The sequence below is a fragment of the Aythya marila genome, assembly GCF_965140915.1.
Source record: "Aythya marila genome assembly, chromosome: 13".
NCBI classification, from domain to species: domain Eukaryota; kingdom Metazoa; phylum Chordata; class Aves; order Anseriformes; family Anatidae; genus Aythya; species Aythya marila.
The window spans coordinates 6014763-6037485 of NC_139054.1; the positions used below are offsets into that span (position 1 = coordinate 6014763).

General features: G+C 37.4%; 1 long non-coding RNA gene across 1 annotated transcript in view; it reads right to left on the reverse strand.

Annotated features, from left to right (window-relative positions):
• Window positions 1–13054: 13054 nt before the first annotated feature.
• LOC309882944 overlaps window positions 13055–22723 on the reverse strand; it is a 96453-nt gene continuing 86784 nt past the window's right edge. The window contains exons 3-4 of the long non-coding RNA XR_014318385.1: window positions 14950–15161; window positions 13055–13581 (exon numbers count right to left, since the gene is read on the reverse strand). This is a non-coding gene — a long non-coding RNA (uncharacterized lncRNA). The remainder of the gene's footprint in view (window positions 13582–14949; window positions 15162–22723) is intronic.

Below are 22723 nucleotides of genomic sequence, written 5' to 3' on the forward strand. Positions count from 1 at the left end.
AACTAGTTATGGCTTATTGTATCTGTTGTTTCTATTCCTTTTTTTTTTGTTGTTGTTGTTGTTTGTTTTTTTGTTTGTTTGTTTCCCTTTCATATTAAGTAGTTAGAAACACTGTAGTTTCTAACCTAAATGTGTTTATGGCCAATTTGAATAATTCTTTCTTGTGCCAATATTAACCTTCAGGTGAATAGTTCTTTTTCCCTTGCTGCTGGCTAGCTCTATGATGAGAAAGAGTGAACAACAGAAAAAAACCCTTCTCAACTCCCATTTTGTGAGGTTATGCAAACCATAAGACTCTTCTTTCAAAATAAATTTTAATTCCTTCAAACATACTACTAATGTAGATTAAATTTATTTTTCTTGGCTGGAATTGTATACATTACTGTAGACAAGGCCTCACTAGTACTGTTTAAATACCTCTCCTGGTTTAATTTTTCACTGCTGTAGTGTATTACAGGCTTGTGAGCATTCCGTGACTGGACATTAGTTCCAAAGTTTTTCCTCTCTGTTTCCCAATAATGAGATGTTATTCTAAGTCTCCTATAGCATTATCTTAATAATACAGCTGTCAAAAAGAATATCTCATAAAGGCGATTTGTGATGAGATTGCACTGGGAGGATGACTGAAATGGGAAATTCCTAGCTCTTGTTTGTTCTGGGTCCCTGAGATGCAGTAATCACTGCTACCTAACATCTGCCTCCTGCCATTTTTTTCTTTTTGCTCTTTCTGGGAAGTTGAAAACATTTTTGACAGAATTTCTCCAACATTAATATCTTCAGCTTAATCCAAGTCTGATTGTGGAGGTCTTTATTGGATCTTAGTATTCTTTTACCATGTTTCTCTAAAATGATTTTGACCACAGGTGATTTTGCACTGTCATTCCCATTACTTCTCTACTTCTTCATGGTATTAGTATACAACAATACCCTACTATCATACTGTATCTTTTAATAACTGTGATATGCTTATAAATGCCATGCTGCTGTGCTGTAATTATCTCTTATTCACATTCTGTATGAAGTTGTCCTTATTTGGTCAGGCAGGACTCATTTTAATACTTATTTTTTTTCCTGTTTAACCCCAGTTAAGGTTCTTCAGCATATCAGACTAGAGCATTTTTATTATCTCTGAATTTCTTTGTGTCTCTTCCAATGTTCTTTCACTTCTCAACCCCTTCTATCTTGTGTAACATCCAAAGAAAATGTGTAAAAGAAGACACATTTTTCCTGTTCACTCATCTCCTTATTTTTATTTTTCTACAATTTCACTTGTGGTAGTTAGCTGGTATTTGTTCAAGCGTTTAAAAACCCTTAAGTGTGTGTAAATAGTGTTTGTTTCTTCTTGCATGACTTCTGCTAGAAAGAATCAGCAGCTGAATGTTTTATAATTACTTAACTCCTCAGGAGCCAAAACAAAATTAGATACTGTATGTGGTAGTGATGTTATTTGGTCATTTGTTTTGCTGTATTTGATACTTAACCTATTTTGCATATTTTACCTTTAAAGAATATTTCAAATAGTACTGAAGACATGGGGTTGAATGATTTACTCATTTGCCTTACAAAATCTGACTCCTCCAAACTGTTTTTGCTGAGGACAACTATATTGTTAAATCTGTTGCTGTTCTCCTCTGCTTTAACTGTACACTGTGAGGTGAACATTGTTGACTTTTTGAGAGACTTTTCACAGTTTCTGTGCAGAGGGGACACAGCTGAAAAACCCCATGATGCATGAAGTGATCATCACTTCTCTGCCTAGAAAGCCTGTGCTCCAGCTCCCAGTCCAATCTGGCAGTGCACGAGCGTGTGTTGCTAAGCAGTGCAGTTAGGCATACTATGTACAGAGGGGGGCAGTGAGGATTCAGCAGCAGGTTTAAATTATCATTTCTGAGCAGCTGAATAAAATCTGGGTCTGAAAAGTATTGACTACTTTAAAAACAAGTGCTTTTTCACCTTTACTGTTCAGTGTTCATTGTTGCTATCTTATGGTGCAGCTGTCCAGGTACCTCTTTAGGCTGGGCTTTCTATCAAAAGTAATTAAAAAAAAAAAAAAAAAAAAAAAGGGGAAAAAAATAAGAAGATAAGAAGATATACCTTAAGGAATCCAAGTATTCTGCTGTACCTGGTCTGCAGGTCCCTGCTCTAGCAGTATATGGCAGTATTTCAGGTAGTACAGGCTGGCTTGTGGAAGTAAAGTGTGGAAGGGGAAGATGCAGGGTGGAAGGCAAAGTGGGTGGAGTGAGCGAGTTGTGTAAAAACAGCCATGCAGGGTCAGACTAAAGGGCTGCATTGGCTGCTATCCAGCAGCTGTCAAATAATAAAAACCTACAGAAGAACTTGGTGAGCAAATATATTAAAAAAAAAAAAAAAAAAAAAAAAAAACCTCCTAATGAAATAGGATGAAATAAATGATTGTGCAGCTGGTTTTTTTTTGTTTGTGTTTTTTTTTTTTTTTTAATTTATCATGTGGCTACATAATTATTTACTGTACTACACACTGAATATGGGTTTACTTAGTTCTCGTAAGCTTTCCAATAATGCTGCTATCATAATGCTTTAGTTCTTCAATGTACTTTTTGTTATCTTCACAAAACCTATTGACAACCCAGTTTTTCACATATTGATCTGAGGTACTGAGATTAAAGTCAGAAGTGTTATCTAGTACCCAAGGAGAGAAGTATAGGACCTTAACTTTAAATGAACACTATTTCATAAAATTTTGTATATTCAGAAGGTGGTTCCTCTTAAATGCAGATTCAGGTAAGAGAGGCATGTGCTTCTGCCAGTCAGAATACATGTATCCCAAGCAGTTGACTGCTTACAGAAATTTGGAGTGACACACCCACTGTTTCAGCAGAATCTAGCTCTTCTGGATGACACTTGGTTGCTTTTCTACATCTGTATTTCCTGTGTATTTCCCTCTGTCATTCATTTTGTTTGCCTTCTAAGTGTTGCAGCAGATGATTTGGAAAGTCCAGAAATAAGAGCTTCCTGGTCTATATGCTCCTTCTTTTAGCCAATGACTGTCTGTTGAGTTTACTGGACCAAATACGAAGTTTTTTAAATATAAAAACTGAAATGACATATACATTTACATGGGACTAATTAATACTTGTTCAGTAAAATATCATTTAGAAAAACAGTATTTCATGATTTTTACATTTTTGGCTTGCAAGTTTGTTTTTTAATGTAGGGAGAGGGTGGTGTTAAATTGTTGACATGTGCTATGTACTTCTTTCAGGTTTTTGATGAAAGCTGAAATAGTGTGTGCTTTTGGATGCGTTGAGGGACTCTGGAAATTTGATTCTTCTTATGTGTTTAAGATTCTTAGTGAGAAAGGTTGATCTGATATTTGTCATTTTGAAACTGATTCCTGTATTCATTGTGTCTGCTGGTGAAGAGCAAGTCTGTGGAGATTATAACTAGCACTATACTTTTGAGAGAAGGCTGTGGTACTGCTTTACTTTGAGGTTTGGATATCACTTGTTAATATAGGGCTATCAATCTATTTATGAGCCTGCTACAGACCATGTACAGATATGTATGAAGACCTCAGAAATTATTTATGATGCATTTACAGCATAAATAGCTAAGCTGTCAACTGTGATTGTAAAGTTCTTCCTCTACTTCTGCTTTGTGCTTTTCATTTAATATGGCTTTGTTCAGCTAAACAATTCATAATTAAAATAGGAAATGATGGAAACTTAGAAACAAACCAATCCTGTGATGGCTTTTAATAGCTGTAATAAAATATTGAGAATATAATGTCTGCCAGTGTGTTGTAGATGCATGGACTGTCTGTGACTGTGATGTTATAGCTAGTTAAGAGTGAATTGAGATGGAAAGGAGACTTATGGAAATGAAGGGAGAAAGACTTCAGAAATTTTGTAAGGCTTGAGCTTGAAAAGAGTATTTTTCATCTAGCAGTTTTGGATTGGCAGCCTGAGATGTAATTCACCATACGCTGTTCCCTGTAATATTACACTTGTGTGTCCCTGTAGTGCCTTAAGTTAATACAGTTAAAAAGAAAAATATATGTGGTTTGTAAGGAAAAATCATTCTCAAACCAAGAGTGTGACATGGTCGGTGTGGCACATGGCAGACCTGCCCAAACAGATGTGCATTGGAATAGACAGGAGGAGCCATCACAAGGTCATGTCAATTCTTACACTAAGGATAATGAATTCAGACTTCTGGACTGTACAAGTGACAAGATAATTTGATACAGTTCCCTCCTCACACCAGTCAAACATTTTGTCCAATTGGTAATGGGAGAGAGTTTTAGAATCGCATCACAACACAGGTAGTAGTTTTTCATGTGACTTTTCAGCTGCAACTTAATCATGGCTGCCGTATGTCTGCTTATTCCCCTATCAGTGTTATTTTTCAGCCCAAATATACTTTCTCCAGGTACATTTATGGATAGCAATCATAAGGGCTTGCAGCTGTCATGTTGGAAAGCTAAACAAATCAGGCTGAGATAGACTCCCCATTCTCCCCATCCCACTAGGTTGGCTCTGTGCCTATTCCACAGCAAATTCATCTTTCTAGAACACAAGTGATCAGAATTACATCCAGTTTCCAGATATTAAAAATGAGTACATTTGCTGATGATTACATTTGCTGTTTCCACTCTCACACCATGCTGGTGTCATGTAATGTCTTGTGATAGCCTGCACTATGGAGTTCCTCCCCCTTTGTCAGCAATGTTCAGCTGCTAACAGGTTGTCACAAAATTCTGCACAATACTAATAATGATGTATTTCTATTGACAGAAGATGGCAAAAAATGTTTCTGTGAAGCACAGCCGTCAAGCTAGACAATCCTTTAAGTGATAAGAAGAAATAACTGGCTTTTAATTTCTTGCTCTGTAAGATAAAAATAGTTAAAGGCTTAACTTTGTCAAGTAAAAGAGTTGAGTCTTTTTTGGTGTTTCTTGGACCACACAGAATTAAGAAACTGCTGAAGGAAGGAGACAGAGCAAGGAAGACAGAAAACAACACCCTGTTTCCTCCAGCTTCCCTGCCAAGGAATGATTTCACACATTATATAGTGCATGAGAATTAGACCAGAGAAACTGTTTTATTTACTAACTTCTGCATGAGATGTTTTGCTGGCAATATTAAATGATCTTTTTCTAGACATAGTCTAAAAGTTTTTCCACTTGGAAGATTGGCATGAGAAATATAATAACTAATTTTTTACTGATTTTATGGAGACTGTCAGTGCAAATGTGAAACTGGAACTAAATGAAACGCGTGAGTCTTTAAAAGACGTTTAGATGTAGAGCTTAGGGATATGGTTTAGTGGGGACTGTTAGTGTTAGGTCAGAGGTTGGACTCGATGATCTTGAGGTCTCTTCCAACCTAGAAATTCTGTGATTCTGTGATTCTGTGATGTTAACAATAATTGTGATATATGGCACAACAAAAAATTTGGTATTTTGTTTTGACTTATTCTTCTAAGCCAGCCTGAACCTCCTTAGCATTTAGAAGTTTGTTGAAAACCTCCTGATGTTGACCTCCTGAAAACAAAACCAAAAAAACTATCATTAATACTCGTAACTTCTGAATAGTTTTGAAATGTTGACTTTCCCTCTTTCACTAGTTCTCTGTATTGTTTCCAGGCAGATTTTGGATTTTGGCAAAGCAGAGATGTATATAAATATAAAATAAATGTTGGGTTGGGGGGTGGAGAGAGAGAAACAAACAAAACACCATAATATTTGGCAACTTCAAGGAGGCTTGGTGGGGATCTTACACTGCTGGGACAATGCAAATATTTAGTTCTAGAGTTCTGACCTAGATGTTGAAACAGTTAAGTTGGACTATGGTGTTCCTTGTACCATGCATGAATTCCTTGGGTTCACACACTCAAGCACTAATTGAGTTGCTTGCATAATACTGAAAATATCTGTATTCCTTTTTGGTCATTATAAATACCGTTGTACTTTGTTCTCTGATTCTGCATGAAGGGGGGCAGCATAGGAACCTCACTTGAACATAAAAACTTTATTTGTGGTGGGAATGACAAGACCCCTTGTCTATGGGCCTCTATCCTAAAGCATTATCTCAAAGTCTTGGGATATGACAATACACAGAAATTGTACTTTTGCTTCATGCTAAGCTCAGTGCATAAATGAGATATTAATGGTGACTGAAAAAGATAAGATTTGAAATACAAAATGAAGCGTTTGGCTCAATATTCTTATATTAATCTTCATACCAATGTAAATGCTGTATGTTTAGAACAAAATTGGCTATGAAAACCTGAAGTAATAACAATTTTTCTCACATACCTTATATATGATTGGCTTTCAGAGATATTTGCAGAAATTTTAGCTAAAGGGCACAGTCAGAAGTGCGGTTAACAAATTTGAGCATTCACTAGTTCTTTTTTTTTTTTTCCTCGGTTTAATTTGGTGATAAACAGTAATCACTCCCATTTTACCATCAATTTCACTTCCACGGGCATGAGCCATTCACCAAATACCCACCTAGATGTTAGTAAGGCTGAGACTGTGAGTATCACAGGCAACCTCCTGTAATACATGGTCGAGGATAGCAGAAGGGATCTGTGTACTATATTTTCTCCAAGGTAACTATTTGTATGTGGACATGAGAAACCCGGATTTTGCAGCTTTTCTGTAATGTCCTGTGGAGGAAGACCAGAAAGTTTTAGATGCATTTTGTTCCTCTAATAGAGATCAGGTGTCTTGCAAAAAGGTTTGTTAGCAGTTTTTGTTTTCTAAGTCCACCTATATTATCTAAATATGCTATATTATTTCCACATGTGCTATAATATATGCTGTTATACAGCTTCCCTTTCCCTTCCCTGGACTCTACACAACATGGAGGGAGAAACAGTTTTCTAGAAGTGAAAGCTTCTGCTCAGGGAGAAGTTGTAAGCACCTGAATGTACATACATACATTGTTATCCAGATAGGTGTACCAGTAACTATTCAGCCCTCCCCTGTCTGGATGTCTCTGTAAGGAGTAGTGTTTTCCAGCCTTCAGGAAGACTGATGTTACAATACAGCAGTTATTGCATTATGGCCTTTTGTAAAGGAAAGGGAGTTCTGTAAAGGAAACATTTTACAGTTTGGAGATGCAGTGAGATGAAAAATTAAGGAACTATTCTTTTTTATTGTGGTTCTGTAAAATCCCAGAGACCGTATTTTCCTCTGCTGTATTCCCTTAAACAGATATAGTATACATCACAAATTGAAAGGAATTTATATGGGAGGAGACAATATGGCTTGTACAAGATTCATATCAGGATAGTTTCTTATGCAAAAGAAATTCTCCAGTGACCATTACCAATCAATTACCTTGGGTCACCTGAGTATTTGTGGCCAATGCTCTAGCAAAACCAAGACTGTTATTTCTCAAATATAGACATAGTTAACTAGAACAAAATCCCTTACTGTGGCTACTTTAACATCCCAAGTAATAAAAAAAATAAAAATAAAAATTGTTGTCTCCATGATTCTTAACCTAGATTTAGTGTGCTGCAGAGATATTTCTCTGACATGTTCAATGATAGCAGAAAAATATGTGGTGGTGCATTAAAAGCTGTAGAGCAAAGGAAGTTTGGAGAATTTAATCAGAGCCTTAGGCAAGAAGAGGATGTGTAACACTGATATGTACATTTTGCTTTTACTGTAGTTAATGAAAAATGTTATGCCAACACTGTTTTTTGTCCCTTATGGTTTAGCAATGCAGAACCAATCCTTTTTATTCTTTGTGTTTTGTGTTTTTCTTCTCTTAATGTTACTTAATCTGTAAATAAAAATGTTTGATTTCTGTCATTTCCCTTGGCTATTTTGCTTTAAATGGTGCTTAATTGTTTTCACTTGAAAGAAATGGTGCCAGGTTTAGAAGTTTGATATATTTTCATGGATTTTGTTTCGAGATTGTCTTTTTTATATGTTTTTCCTTGACATCTGTTGTAACATTAGGCTTTTCAAACTTAGCCACCATCAGTCTGAGAGGGGTTGTTAGTGAATTGTCAGGTTGCCACAAAGGCCATGTTTCTTTTCATTCTCTAGCAGCTCTAATCAAGAAAATTCATTGCAGTTAAATACCTCCTGTTATTGCACAGGTCTTCAGGAAGACTTGAACGAACTGCATTGGTTTTGTTGGGAGCAATGGATGCTTATGTTTCTAATTTTTCTTGTGTGACTGCTAACTTCTTTCTCTAATTTTTAGAAAGGGCATTTAGAGGACCATTTTTGTTCTCTAGTTGACTACTCAGTACCTCCCTCAACTTTATTGGGTTATTTTCTTTTTCCATTTCTTTGTTTGAGTACAGATGATGTTGCTTGTACTTCACATACTGGTACATTATTGATCAAAGTACAGAGAATACACAAGCATTTGAAGTGAAATTGTATGGATGCAGGAAATTAACTGTTGTCAGATGCTTACTGTTTTCTATTTTTATTTCAAGATATTTATGTTGTTTTCACTAACACCATCTTAAAAATCTGCCGGTTCCCACTTATCTAAGGAGTGATTTATGTTTAAAATTGGCTTTTATTTTTTTCTCTAATGTTTCTCTTGTAGGTTTTTTTCCCCCAATCTCATTCCCAAATTCCAGATTTCATTTCCCTTAAAAATGAACAACTGTTGTCCTACCCTGTTGTCTGTTTCAGTAGGATGCAGTCAAATTTACTTATAGCTAATTACAGAATATTTTTCAGATTGTTTTCTCCTTCATAGCATAAATTGTTTTAATTCTAAAGGCCACATTCACCTCTTCTCTAGAGCACTGAGACCAATGAATTGACTGCTCCTGAGGTTATGGTTCCTGACCTGAATAAAAGAGCAATAAATCAAAGCATGTTCGCTGGCATTGAAGCAGACTCCAACTGTGTGGAATCAACATGCCTGTTCCAAATTGTAATTTAACTAAAAATAGCATAGTTTAGCAATTTGACAGTTGCAAACTTGTAGGCACACTGTCCGTCTTGCTATGCCTCATATGTTCTGTCAAACCCGAATCTTTTGAGAATAAAACAAGAAAATTGTTAAACATCGATTATTTATTTATTTATTTATGTATTTTTCTAGTTGTGCCCATCACTGCCCTCTGCATCAGAAAGCACAATATAAATAAGGATTTTACAAAGGTGAAACAGAAGAGTCCTGTAAGGATGGGATTTTGGATCAGTATTTCCCTTCATCACTCCCCTTCTCTGGACCTGTCTTATGTTTTAAGGAAACAAACAAACAAAAATTAGCAACTGTGTTAGGATTCATTACTTCTTACAGGACTCACAATGTAACAGCTTCTGTTTCATGCTGTTGGTTGGAGAAACGCAGGTGAAAATTTCTACTGTATTTTCTCCCACCAGGATTTATCACCCAATTCATATTTCGTCCAAGCTCATTGCATGCTTTAGTGTTTGCTGAATTTAATATTAGTCAAATTATTTATCCTTCAGACTTTCATAGACTATATGGGCAGGGTAGAGTTAAAAAACATATTTAAAAGCTTACATTAATTATACAGAAGTTTCTTTACAGTGATGAAAGGTAAATAAAGTAAGCATGTAAACTTTGGTTCAAATTTGTTAGTAATGCCCAAGTTAACTATTTAGTCAGCCATTTCCCTGCCAGAAAAAGTATGTGCTGTTATATATTGCTTTAATGCCAATTAATTGCTCTCTGCCTCACAAAATGCCTGAGGTTGAACCACACTTTGCTTCATCAGAATTCAACACTGTTATTGGTCTATGGGGAGAAAAAACAGGAATTAGAAGAGACAAGAGCACTGGGGAGCAGTAATCTTTTATTTATGTATAATGCTGTACATTTCCTAACTGTACTGTGAGTTTTCCTTCTAACTCTCACTAATTATGGTGACTGGCATGTGGCATGTGATGGAGCCTCAGGAGAAGTGGGATACATACAGCTGTTCAGATCTGGCACATTGCATTTGAGTTTGCATTTTCTGGCAGGCCAAACTTTCTTTTTCAATGAGAGAAACAGGGATGTTGTGCCTTGCTTCCAGTTGTCTGTTGCACAAAAGGAGAAAAGGAGACTTTATTAGAAGGAGCTGAATTACTTTCTGAGTTACCCAGAGGATTTGTGCACACAGAATGAGAACACGGGCTCCAGACCGGTTGCATTGAATTTTCAGAGGTCCTTGCTCATATCTGTCTCCCACATATTGCTTACCCTGTATCATAACTGGTAAAAATAATGATGGCTACATATGGCATTAAACACTGAAGAATATACTTATGGCTATCAGGATTTCTTACTGGCATCTTTGTTCAGACAAAGGCAAAGAGGAAGAATATTTTCATATCATTGACATTAGTTTTTCAAGGTGCTAAAATACTTCCATCATTTTACAAAGTGTGTATTTGCCAACAGTCATTTCTGCTTCATCATTAGTAATTTTGGGAGCTCAGGCTGAAGCCTTCCTATCTTTTAAATGTGTGTACCTGAGGAAAGCGGTAATGATATACCAGACTTGCTGCTCTTGAGGCTACGTTTATACCCTTGCTGCTCAAATTGAAAGTAAGCCAAATAAATTCTTTCCCACTCATGGGGAATATGTGTTATCCGAAGTGCAAGACTAGGGGAAATGTGTTAATTGTTTGACACTTCATCATTTACAAGACTCATTAAAGGAGATAATGGTGATGCTACAAATAGTGACCTGACAAAATTTTGCAGATCTCTAAGGTGGCCACTGCATTCTTACTATATAGGTAGTTGTATTTTGGGTATTAAATCTATATTTATTCTATAAAGATGTAGCCCATCTACCTATAATCCAAGTAAACCTTTCTTTGTTTCCAACTTTTTCCCATCCACATGATGTTTCTATGCAAATTTTCAAAGATGAAACCATGGATACAGCAGATCAGAGGACTACAATATTACAACTGGTGAATACACTACGTCCTCTGTGGTGGTATCCCATTGCTTTGTAATTTTCATTTTGCTATTACAGAAGATGTTTTAAATATAGCAAAAAAAATATATATATATTTGTTTTCTGTTCCCAAGGCATCAAAGAAAAAAGTGCTATTTTATTAAAATCTGTTTGCTGTGAAGCCTTTTTTTAATAACTCTTTCAAATGGAGTACCGGGATATCCTTCATCCTTTTCTCTGTTGGTTTCTTCTTACTGTAAACTTAATGGAAGCACTCAGGCTTGTAGAGCAGAAGAAGCCCACAGGCGAGTGACAGAAGCATTGTAAGCTTCAGGGAGCAAGTTTAACAAGGATAATTAAAGGGGTGATCAGTTCAGGGCACCACCAAGTGCGAACAATTGATGGACAAATCTCTATAGTCTGTCTCTAGATGAACAATCTATGTATGAGAGAAGGCCTATCACCTGGTTGGGGGGCTATCTGTATTTATCAGAGGGGAAGAAAATAGAGCATCAACTGCAAATTAGTGCACAGAGTAAACCCATGTGTTTGCCATTTCCTGCTCTAGGTACAATTTTGGTGCTCTAGGTACGATTAATTCCATAGATTATTTGAATAGATTACCTGTGGTTTAGTATATTAGCTGCGGTTTAGCCTCAGGTTTAAGATCCAAACTGATGGGGGAAGCTGAATCCAGAATATTCAACTGCTCAGACTAAGGCCTGATTGTATTTAATGTTTAAATTGGGCAATTCTGTGAAAAATTAGGAGTGTACTAATTAAATTAATACAGGCCTTCAGGTATGGCTAAAAACTGACTGAACAAAAGAAACGGAAGAGTCATTTTCAGCTACTTTAGATGTCTAATCCAGGTTACCACAGTAAACAGGAATGCTCGTGCTGGCCCAGGCAAGCCAGTGGGGCTGAAAAATTTCTGCTACTTTTGAAAGCCACACGTTTAGGTTGGATTGAAAGTGACATTGTTACCGGGATGCAAGCAACGACCTTCACCAACTGTTGCACCTTTGTCAAAGGACAGCACTAAGCCTAACGCTAACCAACTATGTTGCTGTATGCTGTCACACCACTGCCACCTTCCACATCTGAAGCCACTGTTACACAGGGACTCTCTTTCCAGGTTGCTGATTGCACACAAATAGTTTCAGCCTCTTGTCTTCAGAGGGCTCTGCAAGTCAGCAAAATGGGTTTGAAATGTGTTTGTGATGCACCTGCCTATGCTGCAGGGTTTCTGGTGATCTACCGTAGGAATATATATACATGTTTCTCACCTGGGGTTTTAATGGAGTTTATCCAGAATATGTAGGAATCGCGCTCTTCTCACTCTTCCTCCTACCTGATAATCCCCAGTATACAAAAGTTTTGGGAAGACAGGGTTGTTTGGCATTTTGTTGTGTGTTTGTGTGAAGAGGACTGCAGTCCGTTGGAGTATGGTACAGCTTAAACATACCCAAGTTACAGAAATCACTGGAAATTTCAGGTGATTGTGGTTCTCAGGATGTGATTTTGGTTGGTTGGTATTATCTTTTGATCAGTTATGCTTACTGCAATAGGATTCTCCATGCAGTTCAGGTCCAGTGCATTGCCAGGTCAGTAGGCTACCAGTAGTGCTATTTTTACATTTGTTTGATTCTGTCATTAATATTAAAGCCAAAGAGGGCTAGGACCTAAAATCACCTCTTAGAACTACATGATTTCAAGTTGTCAGTCAGTTTGTTTTTCTGAATTCATGACAATAATTTTTAACATTTCTTAAAATCTGTGTACTAGCTATTTTGGACAATTCCTTTTTTGATGTTAAAAATAACTTTTTGAGGAGTACTATCTTTTCTATTACGTATGAACCATACATTTCTGTGCTGTATGAACATTAACAGATACACAAAAAACATTTGCATGTACAGAAGTCTATCCAACCTGCAAACTGTGGTTGTCACTTACACCTATGTACTTGAAATCAGGTGGTTAATTCATAGTTATTTTTTTTTTCATGGTGAAGTACATTGTTTATGTTCATAGTTGTGTATTTGTACTTCATAATTCTATATATATGTGTGTGTGTGTGTGGTATTTTTAGTCCTACATGAATAAAGCTTCCAAGTAAGGATTTAATGGTTTGTGTAGATCGTACCTTTTATTTTCCTGAATTTAGCATGGTGTAAATACTGTGGGGCTCTGTAAGCCCATTACTGTGCTTGCATACCTTTGGGACATTGTACATCTGCATGTTGCATTTTTCCTGCCTAATCTGTCCTTGGGTTGGAGGAGGAATGCTTGGGGATGAGTGAGAAGACAGAGAACAGTGCTCAGGGTGGTTAGGCCAGGACACCAACCTTACCAACTGGGTTGTGTAGGAGCTTCTGATTCCTGAGAACAGAAGGATCTAGTTTCTATATTTTACCTAAAAGACAGAGCCTCTGGTATGTCGGGGCCCCCTTTAAAGCCATGTGGAATTATCAGTAGTAATTTAGAATGTCATAAATGGGATTGTTGTCACTTGCTAAATACTTCATAACAGAGCCTCAGGGAGTTGAGAAATCAGAATTTAGAAGTATCTTTGTTCTCTCTATAAGCAAACAGGAACAGCTGTTGAAATGCTGCACCCAGAATCACAAAGCACAGTAAGAGACAATTTCTTCCTTCCAAAATACTCTCAAAGTGTGTTGAAACCTGGTCGGAAGAAGGGGAGAGTGATTAGATCTCATGTTCTCCTTGAAACGAACAGCTAAATTTATCTTCCCCTTTTTCAAAGTGAATGTGCCAGAAAGGGACCAAAGATTTCTAATTTCTTTACGTATGTTTCATGATAATACAGAATAATAAAGCATCTCTTTAGAAGGAGAAAGCACAGATTTTGGGAGAGAGAGAAAAAGAAGGTAAATGAAAGGCTAAAAATCAATTATATTCTGCTTGTCAATACAGGGTTTCCTCCAGGCTTTCTTTGCAGTCCAGCAACTGTCTGTGTCCTGCTGAGGCTCTCCATGATCTGCCCATAGATTCCTAGGGGAGGGAAGGCTTTCCTCTTCCTCTGAGGCTTGGCTCAATGTCAATCCCCTTCTTCACCCCAACATTTGGGTTTCCCTGGCTCGCTGAATCTGAGCCTTCGGCAGTGCTGAGCACACAGGTGCTGGGGCAGAGCTGCCGCTTCCTAGCTGAGGTGCAAAGCTCAGAGAGAGGCTGTCCTTGGGGGCAGTGAGCACAGCCTTCCTCCCCTTGCGCTTACTGACCAGCACCACATGCAGTTCTGTGTGCAGTCCAGTGACTTGACAGATCAAAGTTAGCTCTGGCAAGATAAGGAGTGACAAGTGCAGAGGTAAGGTCCAGTACAGGATTTTCCAAAGATTCTTGAAAAAGTGACTGGAAAGATGGTGGAAATAATTAAAGGGTGAGGAACGGGTGTGGAGAAGATGTTTTGGCATATATTATTTTCAGGCATTAAGAAAAAATAAAATCAAAATATCCTATGAGGAATTCAGTGACATCAAATAAAATATTTTGAAATAATGGAAGGGAAAATATTTTCATTGTACTGTACGTAATGGGTGTTTATTGCACAGACCAGGGAGGGATTTTTTAGCCTGTGCTGTCTGTGGTCTGTAAGCCCCAACAGAGAAGTCTTCTGCTCCAGTGCTGTGTAGAACTTGCATCCATTTCCAAACCAGAATGTTAACGGTTTAATAAGCATTGGTAAAGCTCAAAAGCACATTTGCTATCACTGGAGATAAGTACACTTTTGCAGTATTTTGAGAATTATTGACCTGATGTTTGACCTGAAGGAACTGTGTGTCTGAAAGCTTGTCTGCTTTTCCTAGTAGCATCATTTGGTTTAATGAAGTACATTACCTCGCCCTGCAAACCCTGCTTCTCTGAGATTACTTGGTGAAAAAATAAAAGAGAGAGAGACAGACAAGGAAATCCTAGATTTCACTGGGACTGCTCCTCTTTTGCCAGTAGTTCATTGCCTTAGGGCTGAAATTTAAATGATCAGAAATACAGCTTTTTAATTGTCATTAAAACAATTATTGAAGGATGACTTACCAGTCTAGTCAAAGTCAAGATGTTTAGAAAAGCCACTTCCAAGCAAAGGCAGAGGAGGTCCTGCCTTGATTAAGAACACAGGTGAAGATAAAGTGTAAGTTTCTTCCAAGGTCCTGTTCTTGAGATGGTTTAACTTCAGCATGATGGGCAGAGAGGAAGGGCCAGATTTTCAGAAGTGTTCTGCATTTTGGGTACCAGTGCATTTTGAAAAACTGTCAAGAAGGTGAAACAATGATATTATTGGAGGTCCAGCACCAGTTTTGTGTTCACAGCACTGGAAAATCTGGCCAGATTTAATCTGAGCTGCACTGAGAATTGTCAACCCTAAATAACTTGAAATGACTTTCAGCCAGACAGATTAAAAGTACATTTCCCAGAAAGCCAAGAGTAGTGAAATAGGCTGTTTCATTTCTGGCCATGTCTGTGTGGCGCTGAATTTGTGATTATGACTGGAAGTTACTGGGCTTGAATTGGCCTTGTCATTAAAGTCTGACCCTACAGTTGGAATATGAACTAACGAACTAATTCCAGACTATATTTAAGTCTGCTTCTTGTGAGAAGACATTCATATTTCTTCTCCCCTGGTTGCTCTCTGGAGTTAAGAAGGGCAAAGTTCTTGAACGCTGACAGATCGTGCTTTGTCCTTTGAGTGCTTAGGAAGGAAGCACGTAGACATCTTTCAGAGTGCAATCTTCTATTTTGATGAATCCCTGCTGATCTTTTATTTGATCTGTACCATTTGGGTATAGATTTTTGTCTTGTTTAAATGTGTTCTCCCAATAATACAATACAAGCTATGAGATCTAAACTTCCTGCTCTCTGGTGACCTGGGCATTGGTAAGTGCTGTGTGGAATAAAAGAACCTTTCTGCATTTTGGAGAGCAAACTGTGTGAAAAAAATATGGAGCTTTGGGATTGTTAATTATTAACATTTTAAATTATTATTTTTTAATTATTTACTCTGCTTACTGCTACAATAGCAGCAATGTCCTTATATGGAACAAGTGTGGCTGTAGGGGATTTAGAACATGCTTGATTTTGCTTTTGAGCTTGACAGCCATTTCTCACTTTCTCTAATAATGACAGTTAGCTAGGGAAAATGAAGAATATTAATAGATTTTTAGAAGGCTATGTTTCCAGACTAAAGATAGAAAAAGCTTTAGCAGGAATTAGGAAGGAATAGATGAAAGAATTATTCCTGATTTCTGTTTCGTTCTTGTTTGCAGTCTTTTATTTATACTGTTGTGTTTTATTTTGTTTTGTTTTGTTTTTAATGTAATAAAAGAAAAAGTCTCCATCATGATTTATTCTTGCAATTTTCCTAGGCTTGTAGGATTGTACCCTCCTCCCTCTCCTTCTTGTAATAACCAGTCACTGTAAATCCAGCTACACAACCTCTGAAAATAAAGGGGGTTGCAAAGGAGAACTGAATCAACCTTAAACTTGCATGTTCAATAAATAAATAAATAAAACCTAGACAGACCAAGCACAGGGCTGGTGAAGCTCTAGGAATATTTGTAGCATGTTATTGCTAGACTAGTTCTGTCTGAATGTGCTGCAAAATAGACAACGATGCTTGGAGCTGATCGTTCTTTTTAGAAAGTAATGAATTTCCCTGTGAGTGTTCGGAGTTTTTGGCTATTTTTTTTCCACATTTCCTCTTTCATCTTAGATTTTGTTTTTCTGTTTGTTTGTTTGTTTTAATGTTGAACTTGTATCTACACTTCATCTAACAGACTAGAGAACACAGCCCGTTTTTCTGAAATATGATGGTGTTTGCCACTACCCAAATTTGTCTTTGACAAATCCAATAGTTGTGTATTCATTTTATTTCTGCTGCAGTATATAAATCCAGCAATAATATTATATTTATCTTTTTCTTTCCATCTTCTTTTTCTGGTTAAAGAGAAGAGTTGGTGTGTAAAGATACAGTATGCACATTATTGATACTGTGATGTGGTGACACTTGCCACTATTTCAATGAACAGATAAATGGAATGAGAATGAAAGTTTCTAGAAACATTTCTTTTTCCTCTCTTTTTTCATTTATTAGTCTTTCGAAATGTTAATTAGTTTTTTTGGCACTGCCAGAGTACCAAGTGGTGTTTACTGAAAAACGCTTCAATGAGCAGAGTTCTGATGGGGTAGTAAGTGTCCTTGGGTTCAAACTGAGCACTTTCTGAAAGGCCAGGGGTAGGGGTGGTTGTTTTGCAAACCCAAAGTTCTGTGCATTTACCAGAATAGCCAGAATCTCCTTCCTCTTATGTTACAAATTTACAACATAAAACTGATATTAACAAACAGCAAATGACAATATGTACTGCTCTTCAGCACGATTCAAGTAAATGTGTGGGATTGCTAATTTCTACCTAGATGAAGCCAGTATGTGCTTGTTTTGGTTTAGGAAGGAAACATTGCATGCAGTAGTACACTGCAGACTGTTAGTAAAATTTGGTACCTCCAAAATACTATTTTAAATCATCCCCATGTTCATAGAAAGTGCAATTATTTTACAGTTATTCAGCCCGAGATGCAGGAAGTGGTTCATCTAATTCCTTTTAATAGAAAAGTGCCCCTACCATAAAACCGCAAATTGCTCATGCTATTTGACAGTGATAAAGAAGCAATTGCACAGAGCATGAAGAAGAAACTCATTGCTAACCTTCAAAGAATATCCTTATGAACAGGGCTAAGTTCATCAGTGGGGGAGCTTCTACCAGCCTAGCTCTGTACCCAAGATGTGGATAAGTAACAGATTTTGTTCAGGTGGTCTCAATCAGGAAATGATAGGGGTACTAGCATAGGAAAAGGTTTCTTTTTTTATATGTTAAAAAAGTTTGGTACTAAAAATACTCTGGTGGACAACTGAGATTGAGTTTCTAAGAAACATTTTGAGTCCTGCTGTACAATTAGTACTTGTTAATGGTTAAGCATAAACATCCCTTTTAGGGCCTTTTCCTATTGCTGAACTAGTAAATACAGAGAGTTGAAAGCTGGAATGCTTACTTTATTTTTTTTACCAGTATCAGCTAATGTTTTGTAAAGAGAAAATAATTGATTTATTGATTATTTATTTACTGGCTTGGAATTTTTTTTTGCTTAGCATTTTGTGGCATGATGCAGATACCCTTTGAAAGATGGAGAAAAGTAAGAAACATTTGACTTTCTTTAGAGTAGGCACCATGCATCACATTCTTCAGTAAGGTCTGAGAAATATGTATCTGTAGCCTGCCATGGCTCCATTCTAAAATTTCTGCACAGTATCAGTGCATTACAGTTTCTTGTGTTATTATACTAAAATAGAATCTATTGCATAGCATTCAAAAGAGAAACATGAGATGTAGAAATGACTTCCAGCCATTGATTTGGTGCACTTAATTAGATGCTTTCCAGATAACTGAAGTGGCTGGTACCTCCTTCAGCTTTCTGTGCCCTCCTGTCATCCTCTTCCCACCACGTATATGAGGGACTGTGTACTGGGACTTCTGAGCCACTAGCTTTGGCTGGCTTGTCAGCTTCATTGCAGATGGGGGTTTGTTGCTGTTTTGTTTTGACTGCACTGGGCTTTGTCTTATAGATCAGGATTACAGTCTTGAATAATTCTTGCTAGTCATGTCAAAAAAAATTTTTGTAAGATCCAGTATACACATCTCTTATCTGGCAGTACTGTGTCATGTATGACCCAAGTGTTTTTATATTGATGGAGTATGGCAGGAAAATTAGAAGAAACTCTGAGCCAACCTCACCCCACCCCACCCCCAAGACAGTGCAGACAATAATCTTTTTTTCTAATCACTAGGATTTTTCTTCACATTTCTGCAAAAATGGTCTGCATCCTAATGTGCTATTAGTATAACAGGGAACTCAACACTTTGCTGGATCTGGTTCCCGTTTCAAGTCTTTAGTCTTGGCTGACATACCCATATATCAGCATTCATCATCTGTTTCTTGTGTACTCATCTGTACTTAAAGAACTAAGAAATATGTTCTTCCTTGTAAAATTTCGTGTCATACTGCAGTCAAAAACAACAACAACAACAACAACAAAAAACAGTAGCTCATAGTTTTTGCAAGTAAACCACTCTGGTGGTATTGCAGTGAATGCTCCTCTAGGGGAGAAAGGGGAGAAACTGAGTAGTGTTACCAACTGGAAAAAAGCAGAGAAAACCAAGTGAGGAGCCATCTTTGTATACAGCTGACACTAAAATTAGTAAACCTTTTAAGTAGCCTTTAAATCCTTTTTTTTTTTTTTTTTTTTCTGAGATGTTTTCCTTATTCCTCATCTGCAGCTGAAACGTTGAAAATTACTTAGTGTTTGGGAAAACTTTAATGGACTTTAGTCAGTGACAATGAATTTTTTTGCTGTTGAAATGTACTCCCACCATCTATTCTGTTTTATCCTGATTTCTTTGAAAACACTTTTCCTGTCTCAGGTTCAAGTGTTGGAATCAGTAACAATTTTACGCTATTTGCAAATGCAAATTTGGTTGCAACTTGGTTTTATCCCAGTCATCAGGAGTTGCAGAATTAAAACAACACTGTTTATGTGTCTTTAAGGGATTGAGACAGTTTTGAGTTTGCATCGCTGTTTTTAATGTAGAGAGAGAGGTGGAATTTTCACAGGTAAGTGATTTGAAAGGATAACAACAGAAATAGATCTGGCTGTTGAACCTGTTGTATATGAATTGCATTGGATTTGACCTGAACTGGAATACTTCAGTTAAATGAACTGTCATAAAATATTTAGGTTTCTTTGTTTTGGCATGCTGATTTCGAGGAGCTGTAGTCAGTGACTGTACTCTGCCAGGAGCTGTGCTTCCTGCCTGTGTCTCCTGTGGTGCAGCAGCATTGCTTTATAGAGGGGTGTGGTATGGTCCAAGTGTTGGGTGCAAGGAGAATTTCAGGAAGATTAATCTAGGCAGTGGGCTGGTCCCATGGAGATTATGGACATCAAGAAACCCAATGAACAATTTCTGCAAAGCAATGTGCTGCAGAGGGAAAGGCAGCTTAATACTGAACTGAGTCAGAACAAAGTATTTTGCTTCAAGAATGCACCACTGCTTTGCCTAAAATATTGAAAATTTAATATTTCTAAATACTATGTCTCAGAACAGTGGTGAAAAGTAGTCAACTACTGATATGTTGGAATTTCTCAAGGGACAATCATTTGGTTATTTCCTTAATTCTGTTCTTTACACATAGTATGTAATTAAGTTGTAAGATACCCCTGAGATTTTGATGCATAAGTTTTGTGCCTGTTACAAAGGAGGCAAGTGAAACAACCTGCCTGGCATCATTACAGCATATTAGTCAGAAGCTAGGATATAGTGACTAGAGCCAGCCAACAACATTTCTGCATAACACGAAATTCTGTTTCCAGTCGTTCTTTCTGTAGATATACATACAGCTGATGAATGAAACCAAAGATGTTTTCACCCAGGCAGTGAATGCTGCCATACATCTGCCACACAAAGTGTTAAAGTACTCCACTTTTCCATCCCTCTCAACAATATGCCTGAACTAGACTGTTGGCCAGCAAATAAACTCTGTGATTTACCCTTTCTTCTATTTATAGCTTTGTTAGAATGCACTTTCCCTCATATTTCAAATATATGGAGCATCCTGGTAATTTTATGCTGGTGTTACTTGCATAACTGTATAAACTCTGGCAAAGTTGAGTGGTCAGATCCTCCTCTCTGATGGCACAGCCAGTACTGATTAGGGCACTGCAGGCACCAGAGGAAACTGCGTAAGAAGTCAGTCAGCTACCCATTGTGTTGGATGGCTCAGGCCTACAGCGTAATCCTTGAATACTGCACCATCTGGAGTATTTTGAGGGAAGAAAAACATCAGAGTTGGGGCTGGGATTGGAAGGTTCATCTCACCTCAGGATATTCCCGAGAGAGAGATGTTTATCTTTGTTGTCTTGTCCTTTGTAGACTTCAGGTTTGCAGAGATCCCTTCTTGTCAACAAGAAAGACACAGAAAATTGAATATATGAGGAGCATAAACATAATAAAATTTAAAACACAATATGTCCACCATATTTGTAGAGCATAACCTTATTCTCCTTATCCTGTTCCTAGGGAGGAAATCTCATCGTCCCTGCACAGCCTGTAAACTCAGTTGTCTGTCATTTCTGGCTTGGACATTTCTTCAGAGCTTCAGCAGCGTGATTACTGCTCCATTGCAACATTATCAGCTTCAGAGAGCTTGGAGATTTTTCTAGGCAGAAGCACCAACAATCTTCAGGCCATTTTCATTTCTGGGTCTTTATGTGCTGTCCGTCTCAGAAATATGAAGGACATGGAAGAAGTGAGTTTCTGAGATTAGGATGTGATAGATAACAAGAGTCCAGTTCCTCATTCTTACATTGTGCTTCCCTGTCTTCTGAGGGCAGAGATGCTGTGTCTCTTCCTCCTCATGAGAGGAAGAAGAAAGAGAAGAGAATTTTTTTCCACAGCTTTGGATTCATAGGTGTGCTCCTCCCTTGTACTCAGCACTTCTTCAGTCATGAACAGGATGGGGATTAGACACCTTGCACAAAGGTGGTCCATCTCAAATCTATGGGACGAATAAAGTCCTTTCTATCCTAGTATCTTTAAACAAGATTTAAAGATCCCTTCTCTACTAGTGCAGTTTAACTTAATGTAGGTTTTTTGTTTTACTTGGTTTGCCTTGGTTGTGTTGTATGGTTGTTATTTCTGTTTGTCGGTTTATTTTGTTTGTTTTGTTTGTATTAAAGCACAACACTTCTAATTTTAAGCATCTCTTACGGAATTTTGATTTTATTCTGAAGTCCTATATGGGTTGCCAGAAGCAAAGTATTCTCAGAAGGGGTATTCTCATCCATCTATTCTTGTAACTTTATTGATCAAGTCTGCCCTTCAACTAGCCTGGACACTATAAACACATAGTTTTTACTTTTACCCTTTCTGCATAATACTTCCTGACACGTTAACAGCAGGTAGGAATCTAGGTATGTGCCTTGTAACTCTGTCTTGTTCCTAATGAAAGTTATTAAACAACAGATTTTGAGGGAATCCCAATATACTGACATTTTACAGTGCAATATCAGAAGTAGTGTCCTTGGGCAGAAATATGAAATGGAGCCTCACACTGACTGGTAGGTAATCTCATTGCTTCCTTCTGCTGGTCATACGTAGCTAGGCCATCTGAAAACAAATCCTACACATGCATCATGTGTACTTTTTTCATACACAGGGCTTCAAACCTTCCTGTACTCACATGAATCATGTTCATAGTATGCTGATGAGTCTCTAGAGCCATAAATATGGGCTGAGAACAGTATTTGCCCCTGAAGCAAAATGCCAATTGAAAACCTGATTTAGGGCTTCAGGACTTGACCTTAGGTATACAGATTTTGCCTCAGTACTGTTACAGAGTCTGGAACAGCTGTGCCTGGGGTTTTAAGTGAAACAAAACAAGAAACAATCTTTCATAATTCTGTGGTGCCATGGAATAAATAAGTGGATGTTTGAAGCTACTATTTCTCCTACCGGGACTTAATATTGGAAGGTTATTTTAGAAAATGTTTCCATTTTATCACTAGAATTCTTTGCTTTTTTTGTTCCTTTCTTTTTCTCTTCCCTCACTCTCCTCCCCACCTGAGGGACGGGCACATATGAATAGTATCATTCATAAGTGTTTCACCAGAATTCATTAGAGCAAGGCTGAAGGTTTCATTATTCTTTAAGGGTGCATTAATAAAACTACTGTACGCTTGGGTTTTTTAATACTATATGAATTATTC